Source organism: Hyposmocoma kahamanoa, unplaced genomic scaffold (genome assembly GCF_003589595.1).
Source record: "Hyposmocoma kahamanoa isolate Upper Pololo Valley unplaced genomic scaffold, ASM358959v1 65, whole genome shotgun sequence".
Lineage (NCBI taxonomy): Eukaryota > Metazoa > Arthropoda > Insecta > Lepidoptera > Cosmopterigidae > Hyposmocoma > Hyposmocoma kahamanoa.
In genome coordinates this window covers 10305909-10320666 of record NW_020653853.1, presented here as the reverse complement: position 1 = coordinate 10320666, position 14758 = coordinate 10305909, and positions in this window count along the sequence as shown.

The window sequence follows — 14758 nt, the reverse complement described above, 5'->3', positions numbered from 1 at the left end:
ATGGAATTGCATTAAGAGTCTATACAACCTGAAATGGCTTTGGTTGATTCCGCATAACATTGAAACTGTTGAGTCAATTACTTTGGAAAATATATGTATATATAGTATTGAGGATTATACACTGATTAGTATATGGCGTGAAGACACGATTCCTAAAAATTTTCACACTAGAAAAAATACACAAACTTATCTCGAAATTTTACAAGAAAACCGCTGCATTCAATAAGTACGGTACATATACCGATGATTTTTTTTTATATCAACTGAACTAAATAGAATACGTGTACTACACGATTACATTTTTCAAATGCCTTTAATTTCGTTTGTAAAGAAATTAATTTGGAATTAAAGCCAGTGTAATTGCCGCTCGAAGCAAATAGAGCTTGAATAAATAATGTCTAATCATTGACTTACAATTATATGGACGTCGGGTCCGCGCTAAAAAGTGTCCGCACTTGTAAGGCGCTAAAATCGTATACAGAGCGCGACACTCCGCTTTAGTCTTCATTTGTTCTACTGACAGCGCGATACTGCGATGACATTACAATTTAAATTTCGAATAGGTTGACTTGGGACATTTTTTTCGTGGTTTTTGTATTAGACCCGTCGTCCATTTATTTGTAAGTCAATGTGTCTAATATAAAAATTTGAATTCAAACTTAGGTGGTATGGACTCTTAAGCCGGTCAGAAAAAGCTTAACACTTTTGTAGTAAGAGCGAAAAAGACGTCTTGCGTTTCGCATAGGCGCTTCGAGCGCAAGTGAAACTTGAAACGTCTTGTACGTTCTTGTTGCATGGACATAAGTTTTTTTTGTCCGACTCAAGCCGATTCAGCGTTATACTTGTTCTGCAAGAAGGCCCAGTACGCGTCCTTGTAGTACTCTTCGGTTAATAAGTAGACATATTACAAAGTCCCTAACAAATACAAACACTAATGTTGTATGAAGAGATGTTAATTGTCTACTTATTATTAATATCTCTTACAGTATTTCATTGTCAAAAATGTCACCCAAATACTAGCCTAAAAGTCATATTCATAAAGTCACAAATTTAAATTCTCTAACATAATGTTAGAGGAAATAAAATCGCGCGCGGAACAGTGTACCTACTGCGCTTCCACACACAAACCGATGATGATGGTCAAAAAGCCGCTAGCGTGAAATGAAAGTAGACCAGTCACGTTTGCCGCATGTCAAGCGAGCTGTGGGCGAAGACCATCATGGAGTGGATCCCAAACTCAGACTTTTTTTTATAATATCAAATGACGGGATGAACAGGTCGTACGCCTGATGGTGACACGGCCGTCCATAACAATTGCAGTGTCCTCAGAATTTTAAATCGCAAAGATCTGAGGAGCACTGCCTCTGCGCCCGTCACCCTGAGACATAAGTTGACATGTCCTATGTGCCTGTAATTTCACCAGCACCCTTACCCTTCAAAACCGGAACACAGTAATGCTGACATTACTGCTTGGCGGCAGAAATAGGTAAGGAACTCTACTGCTACTAAACTCAAATTCACTTCAATCGTCATCAAATTATCAAATCATCTTTACTTCATACGTAAACTACATTGCTCATTAAAGTCTATTGCTTATTCGTAAGGCATATTCCCCTGAGAAGAATGAGCAAGAAACCCTAGAGGTATTGAGCTCTTTGTAAATAAACATTTAAATAAATTACCTATGCGGCCGAACGGTTACCGTGCTGGTCTGCCACGCAGAAGTCCCTGGTTCGCTTTCCGGGCCAGGACAAAATATTTATATGGCCTAAACTTTTTTCTCACGTTAATGTAATTTGTATGTAATTTGTGGTTGTCTATGTACCTAAGTGTCCATGACATGCATGGTTTCCCTAGTGCGGAGCTATGAATGTGTGCGTTAAAAAAAAGAATGTCAGCATTTAAAATATTTATTTCAAATATCTTATATCAAGACTACCTGCAAGACCTACACAAGTCACTACCACGGATTTTTGTCATACAAGTACACAGAAGCTGTGTACCTTCAGTATAAAGTTTTTGTTTCACTACAGTTTTAAACCTCGTAAATGGTAAATTTTGAACGTCAACCGGAATCTTATTATAGAAGCGTATACATTGTCCCTCAAATAAATTTGTGACTTTGTAAAGACGACTGTTAAAAACAGGTAGTTTATTTTTATACCTCTTATTAATGTCATGTCGTCACTATTTTTCGTAAAAAAATTCCTTTTCTTTTTAACATAAATTACAGTTTCATAAATGTACTGTGACGTTAGTACACGAATGTTAATCTCTTTAAACTTATCTCTCAAAGACATCCTGAGACACAGATTGTAAATTGCCCTAACCGCACGTTTCTGCAGGACAAAGATTCTATTACCAACACACCAAACGCAAGACGACGACGTGGAAGACCCAGAAGCAGATGGGGTAACGAGCTAGATGCTCATATGAGATCTTAGCCTGTAACGGTGTTAAATATATACAACTGATGGCGTAAAAATGTATAAGAACTAATATTAAGAAATATCTACCTTACCTATTTGCACCATTACATTAACAAATACGTATGAAATATTGATTGTAACGCATTATGATATTTTATAATAATAATAATTTATTTCAGATAAGTGCATCCATAAAATTATTTATTAGTAATATTTGGTACTTACAACTATGTTAATTGATAATAATAATAACGATAATAACAAAATTTATTTACTTACGTAGATATAATCAAGTCTACGCAGAACTTCAGGATGGAACAATTATATTTATCGGCAAATACCTTCAAAATTCCGTTGTGACTACCACGCATACGGTCCAACTAAACCCGCTTCCGTCAAAAAAAGAAATGTGAAACACTATTTTTAATGAAATTACTGCACTAGTTTGTTATAATTGTTAATACAACGATCAAACACTAAGAAAAAATCCTTCGATCTATCAGAACCTGTGTTCGGACTTTGTATTAATAATTAAATACGTAAGTACTTACACATAACACCCATTAGTATACTCAACGAAAGATCAAATGGTATTCCTAAAGGTAATTGTCCTTTGACAGAACATCTGAACGCACTTAGCCTAACTGAAAAGACGACGTCTAAAATATTTAGTGACTGGAATATTTCTGTTAAGTATTTCTACGAACATACGAAGTAAGAACTTTGAGATAAGAACAGCCTTTGACAAGAAACTTCGTTTCGAAAATTTCCATTTAAACTGAGTCTGGGAGAAAAGAAATAACCGTTATTTTTCCTATTTCTTATCTTTAAGAAGAATGACGCTTCATCACCATACTTTATATGCAATAACAGCCTTGAAAAGTATAAAGTGATTTAAAAGACTAACTACCTTTACACCTATAATGACAATATATATATATACTAATTTGTCCAAGGAAGTTAAGTCCCTGAAAATGACATAGTGATTTCGTTCTTAAGCACAAACATTTTTGATATTTGATAGTTGAGCGCATCGAAATACATTCCGCGTCTAGGCATTTTAAGTTCTCAGCAGTCTGGCGATGCTCCCTTTTGAAGTCTTCGTATTCAGAATTAATAAATATTAACCATATAATTATTAACCTCCCTTATATCATCTTTGATGGCTTTATTTCTTGACTAAACAAGTTCGACAGAACTGATCAAAGTTCGACCGTAGCTGCCTTCATCTCGGACGTTATCACTTCTCTCACTATCTCTGACACATCCTCTCGCGTCAGAGATTGAGCTACATCTTAAGGCGGCGACTGTAGAGCAGGGCGCTTATGTCTTGTTTAGAAAATTCTGCAACGCAACGTATGGGAGTGTCCTCATTATTACGTGTTTTACGGCGAACACAATTCTAGCACTTCCAGTGGCTCTGTACGTCCGCGATGATGAGTATTTCGCAACATGTATACATATTATGCTCGTAAATGTAGCACGCGAAATATGTATATGCTGAATTTTATATTCACTTACATTATTGAAAATAATAGCTAAGTTTTGCACCTAGGAAATGACGTAGCAGTTGGTTGTTGTCGCTATAAAATACGCAAATGGATGTTTAGAGGCACTAAAGCTTTGCAAGTCTCTACAAAGGCCGACCACACGTATAGATTTTTCAATGCATTTGTACATGTATAATCTATGCCCGTGGTCGTTGACACTCGTGGAATAGAAAATCTTAATCTCGCACCCAAACACGTAGTTAAGTATTTTGAACTTCCAATTGTTACTCTAGAAAGAAATGCTGCGTCTAGTAACTTTTATAGAACCATTTAAAAATGACTCACACAGATTTAGAGTGAACATAAAAAAATATAGAATACTGTAAAAATTATAACAAAACTGTATTTACTCCATTCACAGTTGCATATTCCTAAGGCGAAATGGTATCATGGTTGCGTAGGCTTTGAAGCATGTGAGGTAGACGCGGAGAAAGTCATTGCACGATATTTAAACATTTGCCTTTTAGGAACATACCCTCTTACTGTAAAATAAGCTCATAGTCCCATGGCCTAATTATTACGGACACGAGAAAGAAAATTTCATTCAAATAATCTCGAATAACCATCGAACAAAACGTAATAAAAACGACAATTTTGCGAAACTTTGGGATTTTTCTTATATTTAGAGCGAAGTTTAATCAATCGTGTATTGGGTCCCATAGTTCACTACCATCTTCTGTTTTCATTATCAATTAAAAAAACAAGTTGAATATCATATTTTTTTAGTGTCGAAAAACTGTTTTTTCGTGTTATTTCACATAAGGGCCATGTGTCTGCTGCTTAAATTAGCGCGCGTGTGTAAAGGTAGGTGATTAGTGACTGCATCGCTACAGCATCGCATTTGAATCGCTACTGCATCGCGGCGTGTAACCCCTCTTAGAATGAAAATGCAAGGTGGTTAATATTATGTATCCTGGAATATAAGTACGTACTCGCATGATCATAAATTAATAATTAGTTGTCTCGATTGAGAAAAACACGCTGGCGTCTGACGGCGGAACGCCATTAACTGAGTCTTTGCCGGTTTATTTGAGTAAGCCTAAAGTAAAAATGATGCTATGCTATATAACATAAATAATGTATTTACTTCCAAAACCTCGTCATATTTTAAATATATAATAGCTTTTACATTTGACATTTGCAATTTGTTAAACTCGTGACATTAATCATACCGTGATTATATAAATAAGTAGATGTACTTGACTAGATTAAGCTGTTTCGGAAAATATACCTAAATATTTTGTAATAATAAATAAAAATAAACTCTGTGTAACAACCACAATGGTTCAGTTTTGAATGTAGGTGTTATTTAAGTGGTTTACATGCCACCGTAACGTACAAGATCTAAATTGTTTACAAAATATTCAAAACGATTCCGTTAATTGTCTACAGACTCCTGGTATTGTATATCTTCATTATATTACAAACCTTAATATTTGCATAATGTTCCATTGAAAATATTCAATAATTATTCGTCATTTGAAATCATCATGATAATTAAACGAAACGATAAATTAAATGAAACGAACATTCGCAATTTCATAATTTAATTATAAACCTTTTGAATAGGTAATAAGACTTCTCTTGTATTCATTATTGTTATAATGGATATACTATATTATTACGTTTTTTGTGTACTAATTGAGTGAATATTAGCTAGGAAAAATATACACGGTATAGCAAAAATGCCTGCCCAATTGATCTAATGATTATAGTTTATTTATAATTTATAAGGGATTTATAAGGGTATTTAATAAAATTATTTTAGCACAAACTAACTTCAAATTTAAAAAATATATTCTTTAAGTTCCTCTTACAAAATGTGTATGGTTGCAATTAGTCATCATTTAGACTTTTTTCGTTACATCTTATGTAAATCGTCGAGCTGCTTGAAAAGAAATGATATTTTATAATTCGTTTCGGTGTAATTGGCGGACTTTGCTAGCACGCGCTAGGCAAAAGGCATTCGTTGACTAAATATTGACAAAACTCCATTGTGTCGGCGTCGCCTAAAGTTATCTTATCAGGTGTTTGCGCTCAAACACAGGGTGTTTGGTGACAGGCGCTCGCATGTCTGTCGGTTTGTCTGTCCCTTATCTTTTGTGGTAATTGACGTATTGGGTACTCTCTGGATGTTTCCTGTTTAGCTTCAATTATTTGGTTATGTTATGTACGACAAAAGAGGATTTATTGGAAATTACTTTTTATTTCTTATATACTTCGCAAGTTTAAAAACTATACAGCCTGCCATAATTTGCTGTCGCGTATAGACTTCGTTAAAAAGAGTAAAAGACAGGAAGACACTGCTGCTCATCACTTTGTAGTTATACCTAGACGTATAATTATAAGGACCTACAAAATTAATTGTAACTTTTACTACTATTTTCTCATTCATCTTATAAATATCACATGTTATATAGTTGTTCACTCCCTTCGAACAAATTTATCACCCATTTTTTTAATGTGTCTCGTCCGTTACTCCCATGTATTTAATACCTTCCGTGCAAAAGTATCTCTCATTCCTAACGCGTCTATTTTAAAAATGATAAAAAACGCAAAAAAGGAAAGTTCTATTTAATTTATTTAAAAATACAAGTATCCAATTTAGCATCTAAAGTCATAACTAAAATTTACATAAATACAAGGTTAATTTTTTTCATTTCGGTGATGCGCATTATGTAATGTCAATTTCATACAATGCGTTGTCGTCTCCATACCATTGATTGAAGTTGCATTGTTCATTTTATAGGAACATTTTAACTTTAAATAATAAGAAAGTATTCAGCAAACAATATTATATTATGTTCTGTGCCTTACACGAGTCTAGGTAAGACATTAGAATGAACTAAAAATAAAATAGACCTAGAATTGAGTCCTTGAGGGACACCTATACTAATTGTAGACCCTGATCATCGCGTACCGTTGGTTGGCAGATGCCAATCTATTCTCTGGGTGCTATCCCTCAAACACGATTTAAGAAGGTGCATTTCACAGCTTGCCACATAATGGTGATGGTTCCTGACTAAAGTATTATGGTAAACACAATCAAATGCCTTGGAATGGTCACGAAACATACATATATAGTTTTATAAAAAACATCATTAAATATTATAATGATTACTACCTAATCAAAGGATCTTCATTAATACTGCATCCAATACAATTAATTTACAACATCGACTACAAAGCAATAAACAACCAGGTCCCCATTAGGCTGCACGCAGTTTACTCTAAGCCTTTGAAAAAGAAAAAAAACGTTAAACTATGGTCGATCGCAAATTAACTACTTAAGGGGTCTCTTTTATAAGGCAAGTAGGTAGTTTATTGTTTTATTAAGCCAATATCAGTCGAAGTACTTTTTTAATCAACAGCTCTATTTATTGGTTACTGGTTTTGTTTTGTGACCTTGGTAGAGTTGAGAAAAAAATATTGTACGGTTCGTGATTAAAATTAACTTTCTGGCATTAAAAAAAAGAGAATAAGGGTTATTGCAAGAAACGTAACTGACACGAAACAGTTTTTTTTTATACTTTTATTCCAATGTCAAATTTTACATTTAACACTCTTATGTAATTGATAGATTCCGGCGTTACTTTGCGGAAATCCATGTTAATAAAAATGGAAGTAAATTATTTTGCTTCTCTGGGAACGCAGGGAAGGTTAAATTGTGCAAAATAGCTGCCCTTGTGATGAATATTTTTTCATGAAAAAATAATCAACGCAAGCACAGCTATTTTTCACGATTCAACCTTCCCTGGGTTCGCGGAGTAGCAAATTAATTTCCTTCCATTTCTATTTAACACTCTAAAACCTTGGTATATTACCAAATTGAGAACAAGACTCTTTGAAATATTCTTTATTGCACATAAAATTACAATTAAAATCCAGTACAATAGCTTAAGTATAATAGTAGTGGTAAATCAATGTGCAACAGGCGGCCTTATTGCTATGTAGCAATTTCTTCCAGGCAACCTTAGGACAGACATTTCGGATATGCAAAAGAGGTGCAACCAAAGAATGTCATCATAAGTATACTACATAATAAGTAATAATAAAAAAAATATATACATATCCATAGATAGATATACATATACATACAAATAACAATAATATTATTAATACATACATAACAATAAATACATAATAATATTAAATGCTTATATACTTTTAAAGGAAAAAGAAAATTGAAGTATAAATGCAGGAAATAAATGAAAGGATAGTAGAGTACAGACGAAATTTATGAGTTGGGGAAGTGATCCTTGACACTTTATTAACATTGTTAACTACGTTTAGAGTTTAGTTTATATTGCATTCACTTAGTCAAGAACTTACCAGCAGCTTGAATGGAGTTACACCAAAAAGAGCAAGACTTGAAGAGAGACAATGACAAGGTTGAGAAAGGCGCCATTTTAAGTTGAAATAAATAAATTTTACTTACCTATGGATGTGCTTTGATTTAAACGAACGTTGTTAGTTTAGAATTATGTGTATTAGTATGCCGACCCTAGTAGAAGAAGAATCTGGTAAACCTAATTGGTTAACCCTTGTAGATGAATATAACCCGAACATTTTAATGTATTCGACTTATAAACAAACCCTCATAATGAGTTGTTTGGAATATCAGACTTAGACCACCAACTAATTGGCATGCATAGGCCGACAAAATAGGGGCGGATAATTAAAATGTCTTAATTTTATTGGCCTCCCTTCGATCTCGCAAGTTTATTGAGGACTATTCGAGTTATAAATGCATAGGTACAATTCTCGGAGGCTGTATTTAGTTGAAATATCTTTTTAAGTGTATTTTTTTATATACCAAGTGACGGGATGCTCAAGTCGTACACCTAGTGATAAACAACACGCTTATCCATAACAGTTGCAGTGCCACTCAGAGTTTTAAAGAAAGATCTGAGAAGCACTGTATTGCGCCAGTCACCCTGAAATTTCAGTTGATAAATCCCCACTCTTTGTAATTTCACCAGCACCCTAAACCTTCAAAATTGGAACGCAGTAAAACTCACATTACTGCTAGGTGGTAGAAATAGGTAAGGGGGCAGTAATTCCCTGGACGAACCCTTTCACAAGCTAGTAAAAATGAATCGGTAGTACACCTACCACTATAGGGTTTATTTATTTATTTATTGTATAGGAAAGCCAACATGATGCTTATACAACAATAGCAAATGTACAACACGTTACAAAGTTTAAAGATAGATATACACCATACTTATTGGCTAACACAGCAAGCTATACAGATTCTAGGATATATAAAAATTAATTATTCAATTACTCTTATAATTATAATCCCCACTTTTTTTACAGTTAAGAAGAAAAAAGTAAAAACAATATAATCCCTACATTAGAATAATAATAAATAAACGATATGGAAAAAATAGATCATTCAGCATTTTTAATAAAATATTTTTTAATTTTGTTTTTGAAGCAAGCGAGCAAGTCATTAAATATGTCGAGATGCATGACTTTAAATATATTGTTGTATTTAAATTTACCACATTTTTAGATACGATTATTCCAATCAACACTAACAACTTTTACTATGGCGACCCCTCTGACACCGCGAATGAAAGTCCAATATTACTTTTATCAAATGTTTATACCCATTCGACTCTAATGTATATATGAAACAACTTATTAGACAATAGGACTTTCAGAAGAGGCCCAAGTAGTTTGTATTGATGTGTAAATAACCCCTAAAATAGTCGCAGACCGCTCTAGTAACCGTTACAGAGTGTTATAAATAGCATGTCTGAAATTTCTATAGGGTGACGCAACTCATGACTTTGAACAGGATTCCGTAACGAAACCGTAACTCACGATTTTTTTTCTTACAGAATTCAATTACGAGTAAAAAATCATATATTTTTTTATTTGTTTATGCAAGAGGATTGCCTCTATTAATTATGCAGAAGAACCACTTAATGAGAGGTGGTCATCATCGCCCATGGACATCTGCAACATCAGAGCACTCTGAGCTTTTTTGAAGCTTGGGCACAATATCAAAGTACTCCGAGCTCTTTTGAAGCCGAACTGGACTTCGTTCGTGATATCGATTCCAATCAATTTGTATGGAAAGTTGACATTTTCGTTGCGTATTAGAATTACGTTCCTTAAGAATAGCAGTTAAGTATCATGCATAGAATTATGATATTTCAGAGTCGTTTTTCACCACTCTGTATGTATTACGTGGAGACGTTGGAGGAGCTCTAAAGTGAGAGAATCGATACGTCTTTTCTAAACCATCAAAGCGGGTACCGGACTAATAATATTCACTACAAAAGCAAATAGTTTTTTTTATGAAATCATTTAGTCATTCACTGATCGTTTTCCTTGAAAGACTATTATTAATCTGTGACTCCAGAATGAAACCTAATTATCAATATAAATTCTGTCACTTGACATTATGTTATCATTTAAGTAAATACATCTAATGCATTGCGTTTACAAAATAATTTTATAAACTCTCAATTGCCGAAAATAAAAGCGCCACATATTTAAATTTCTCAATACAATTTACGTAACGCTCGAATCATATAATCATATCACAATTCTTATTTAAATGCTAAATACTTATGTTTAAATTACAAATGAAATTGAACCCTTTTTCACTATAAATAACACATTAATTGCTGGTTGGTACCATCGAATTGCGTTTACGACGACATGGCACTCACAAAAAAGAATGATCCCCTTGTTTGGAATGGTTGTATGCTGAAGGTGACCAACAACTCTCAAAGAATTAAACGATTATTACCAATTTCAAGTGTCTTACCGCGCATAAACCTATACATATATTTTTTATAGTTTTGTACTCGATATTTCAGAACGGAAACACGCTTAAAAAAATAAGAAGTTATATCATGGTAAGAAATATGTAGCCACAGTCATCATGTAGTGACCATGAAAATTTTAAAATCTATATTTCTCAAAGAATTGGCTTAAAAGTTATAACTATGTAGGTATGACAAGAATTACTTCATAGTATGATTCAGAGTCAGTTTATAACATCGTACGTATAGATATTGCTATGTTTCGCTTGTAAATTTATTTCTTTTAATGAATCTTAACGGCTTACTTGACAATTAAATACTAATTATGTGGATTGTTACCTCTCTATAAAAGCCATTCAAATAATTGAAGGCTTCCTCAACAGCCGGTGCGCAATAAAATCACAAATTTGTGGACTCTACGTTTTTAATTCCACCAAAATTAGTTCAGCCAGCTCCTTAGTTTATTTAAAAAACAAATCAGTACCACGTTGGGTGCTCAAATTATAAATTCTATCGTTTAAAAACTCTTATTTACGATGTCTAAAGCAATTCAAAGAGCTCGGTTAATACAAGAGACACATGTTTATGGATTTAATTGCATCTCTTTAGAAAAATTATGGGCTTGAAAATGGCTTAAAATAAAAATTTAATTCATTTCGGTTGTGTTTTGTTTTATTTGTTTTCTGGTAGAAATACATTAGTGGCAATAACGGTTTGATTTGTGATCAAGTTGTATAATAGTTGACGACGTAGAAGAAGAATATGGGTGCATTTTTGAGTAAACAACTTTTTCATTTGCTAAATATTTACTTAGTACTTAAGGGCTCAGGTCTTAATAAAAGGGGGCAGTGGACTTTATCACCTTCCCGTTCTGCTCTCAGAACTTTTATCCATAAAACCAATAAAAGTAATTTAGAAAAATATTGGTGGCTCTTGTAGAGCTGCGAATTGGCAAGCAATGAGCGATAGTACAATGGACATCATTAGCGGCGAGTAAGATTGCGGTAGCACAAAAAAGTAATTAGACAGCACAAGCATTTTAATTCAAATTATTTCGTCTTGACAAAACCCATAAAGATCTAAAATAGACATATAGATGAACCTCGTCGACCTGTAAAGCTCAATAGTCAAGCGACGCTACGGTACAGCGTCGTTGCAGGTACAAGTCCTATGGGATCGAAGGAATTTTTCTTTATGTTCGGTCTTTATATTAATAATTATAACAAACTAGTGGAGTAATTTCACAAACAATGTATGAATATCACGAAGGTAAAACGTCGGGAAATTCAATAAAAAAGCAGTAATATATATTTATGTCGCAGCCACATTGTACAAAGCGCCGTATTACGGCTAGCCGATTTGCAAAACGGCGCTGTATACTAATAAGGTTATCTAGTAGGTTGAAAACGAGCTAGCCGTATTAGAAAACAGCGTCGTTTTGCAAAGCGGCTAGTCATAATGTAATACGGCGTTTATACAATATAGCTGCGACATATACATTACATAGTTCTTGACACAATATCGTCGTTATACTGTGAAAAACAACTGTCGGGAATTTTTACAGTAAATGACTTAATTGTAAAATACGCGATTGCTATGTATTTACATAGTTTCTGTAAAACATAAAACGTGAAATCATCTATTACGAATTAACGTGGATGACCATGGTATTTATAAGAAATATTCGTCGTTGAAATTTCAGTTGCATTTATTTCAAAGTAATTTTTTTATGAAATAATTGTTCTTCCCACTAATAACGGCGATATAGTATGATATTTTTGTAACTTTCCTATCTAAAAAGTAAAATGGGCATGTCTTATTAGTCATCGATTACTCATTATCTAGTTATTTACTAGGTACATGACCGAAACAATAAATGGTATCACATCAGAAATCGATACATGTGATCGTTATTTTTTATCTACATTTTTTGTTTGGGTTTATTGCCTTGTGATTCATCACTATCGAATCGTTGAATGACCATGATGTCAAAGATGACGACAATCTATATAAGCGAAGGCAGTAAATATGGATGTAAAAATTGTCACAATTTATTTATTACATATTGTACAACTTAAATTAATAATACTAATAACTAAACATGTGAGTTCAATAGAACATAATCATTTACTTCCAATTATCAATGTCATACTTAATTTTTTTATATTAATTATTATTGGTACAAAGTTCGAACACTAAAATAAAAAATCCTTCGATCAGACTGGACTCCAACCAGCGTCTGTTGCCAACTGCTAACTGAGCAACAGCCCCATATATTCTACTAAAGTTTTGTTTACAGCACCTCTCGCTGTCAACCTTTAGTTATATGGGAAGAGCACTTATTACCTGTGCAAGCAAGTCTGCATAGGGACATTACCAGTCAGGTTCTGACCCCAGTTCAGCCTGTTAACACAGACTCATCCAGTTCTCAAGTGCCTTGGATCCTCGGTTGCACGTATAGCACCCTCCCACCCTTCCTATTGTCCAGATAAGTACCGGAACCGTTGGCTCGCATACCTCCCGTTGTGCATTGCACAATTAGTGGTTGCCAGTGCTAAGCCGTTGACTCTAAAATCAACTATGAAATTGCCATTTGGTAGATGCTCACCTCCAGACGCCGTCTCTCTAATTCCAAAAATTCCCTAGCTTATCCTCTACTAGTTCTCCGGACTAGTATCGGAGTCGCAGTCCAACTTAGGGCGCGTTCCCACTATGTCGTCACGTTTTATTATCGTTGGACGACTGTTGTGTCTAGCCTGTTCCCATATGACGACTATCTGTCGTGGACTATTGTTTATCATTGAACGACTGTCGTGACTAGCTGTTCCCACTAAATCGTGACGATAATAGGAGCTGCGACAATCTGTCGTCACGTTTTTATCGTGACTTTTGTTATCGTCTGACGACAGTCGTTCTAGCTGTTCCCACTGTGACGACAATTTGTCGTTGTAACAATAAAAAATCGTAAACGACAGTTAATCGTGTCGTGCTATATGTGAACAACTTCATTTAAATATTCACGCCACGACACTGTAAACTGCACGACAATCTGTCGTCACGACATAGTGGGAACGCGCCCTTAAACGGCAACTCATGGGCCCCGTTTATCTTTCTCATTTGGCCTTCGTCCAGTTCGCTACTAAGACGCTTTCGCTGCAAGTGGAATAAATGTCTTAGCCACACATTAGCCCTTTTATACACTCACTCTATCGCGCGTGATCTAGGAGCATAAAGGAATGCGCGGGAAGCCTGCACGCGCAATCGTGCGTGTTTACCTATATGAAGTTTTTTAAGCAAACGTTGTTTTGCGCGCAATTGCTCGTGTTCGTTTTTATTACAACGGAAGAGCGTCCGTATAAAAGGCAACTTTGGAACGCACGCTTGCGCGCGCGACAGATGAGTGCAATTGCGCAGTCTTTCCCTTTTCCTTCCAATATCTTTACACACGCGATCAATCGCGCACGATTGCTCTATTACGAGCGAAAGAGGGTCTGTGTAAAGCCCTCTATTGTCGGGCCAGACGAACTAGTCCCTCTCTCCAGCTTATACAGCGAGTCCATACCCAGAGTCCGGGTCCCCCAGAGACACCCGTGTACCTTGGTTTTACTGGAGCCCGTAGTCGCCCCCGAAATCCCTATCCATCGGGCGGGTAGATAGGGACAACCAACTGATAACCACCGAGTCAGCAGATCTTACCAATTTCTCTACGTGCTTGTTACAGATCTTTGCATTGAATTTAAACAGCTTTTTTACCACCAGCGCTACCTATGAAAAACATATGAAAGTTTCTTCACTCAAATTCAATAATATACATATTACAATAAATTAATTGGAATTTGCGAAAAATTTGCGAAGTCAATCAGAAATTTGGATTGCGTACAATTAATGTTTCGCCAGCAATGTATCTAAACTTACTTCTAAAGAACCATATTCAATATTGCACTCTCCAACACGAATTAAAATCCCAAAAAAAAAAGAAAATTGAACCTTT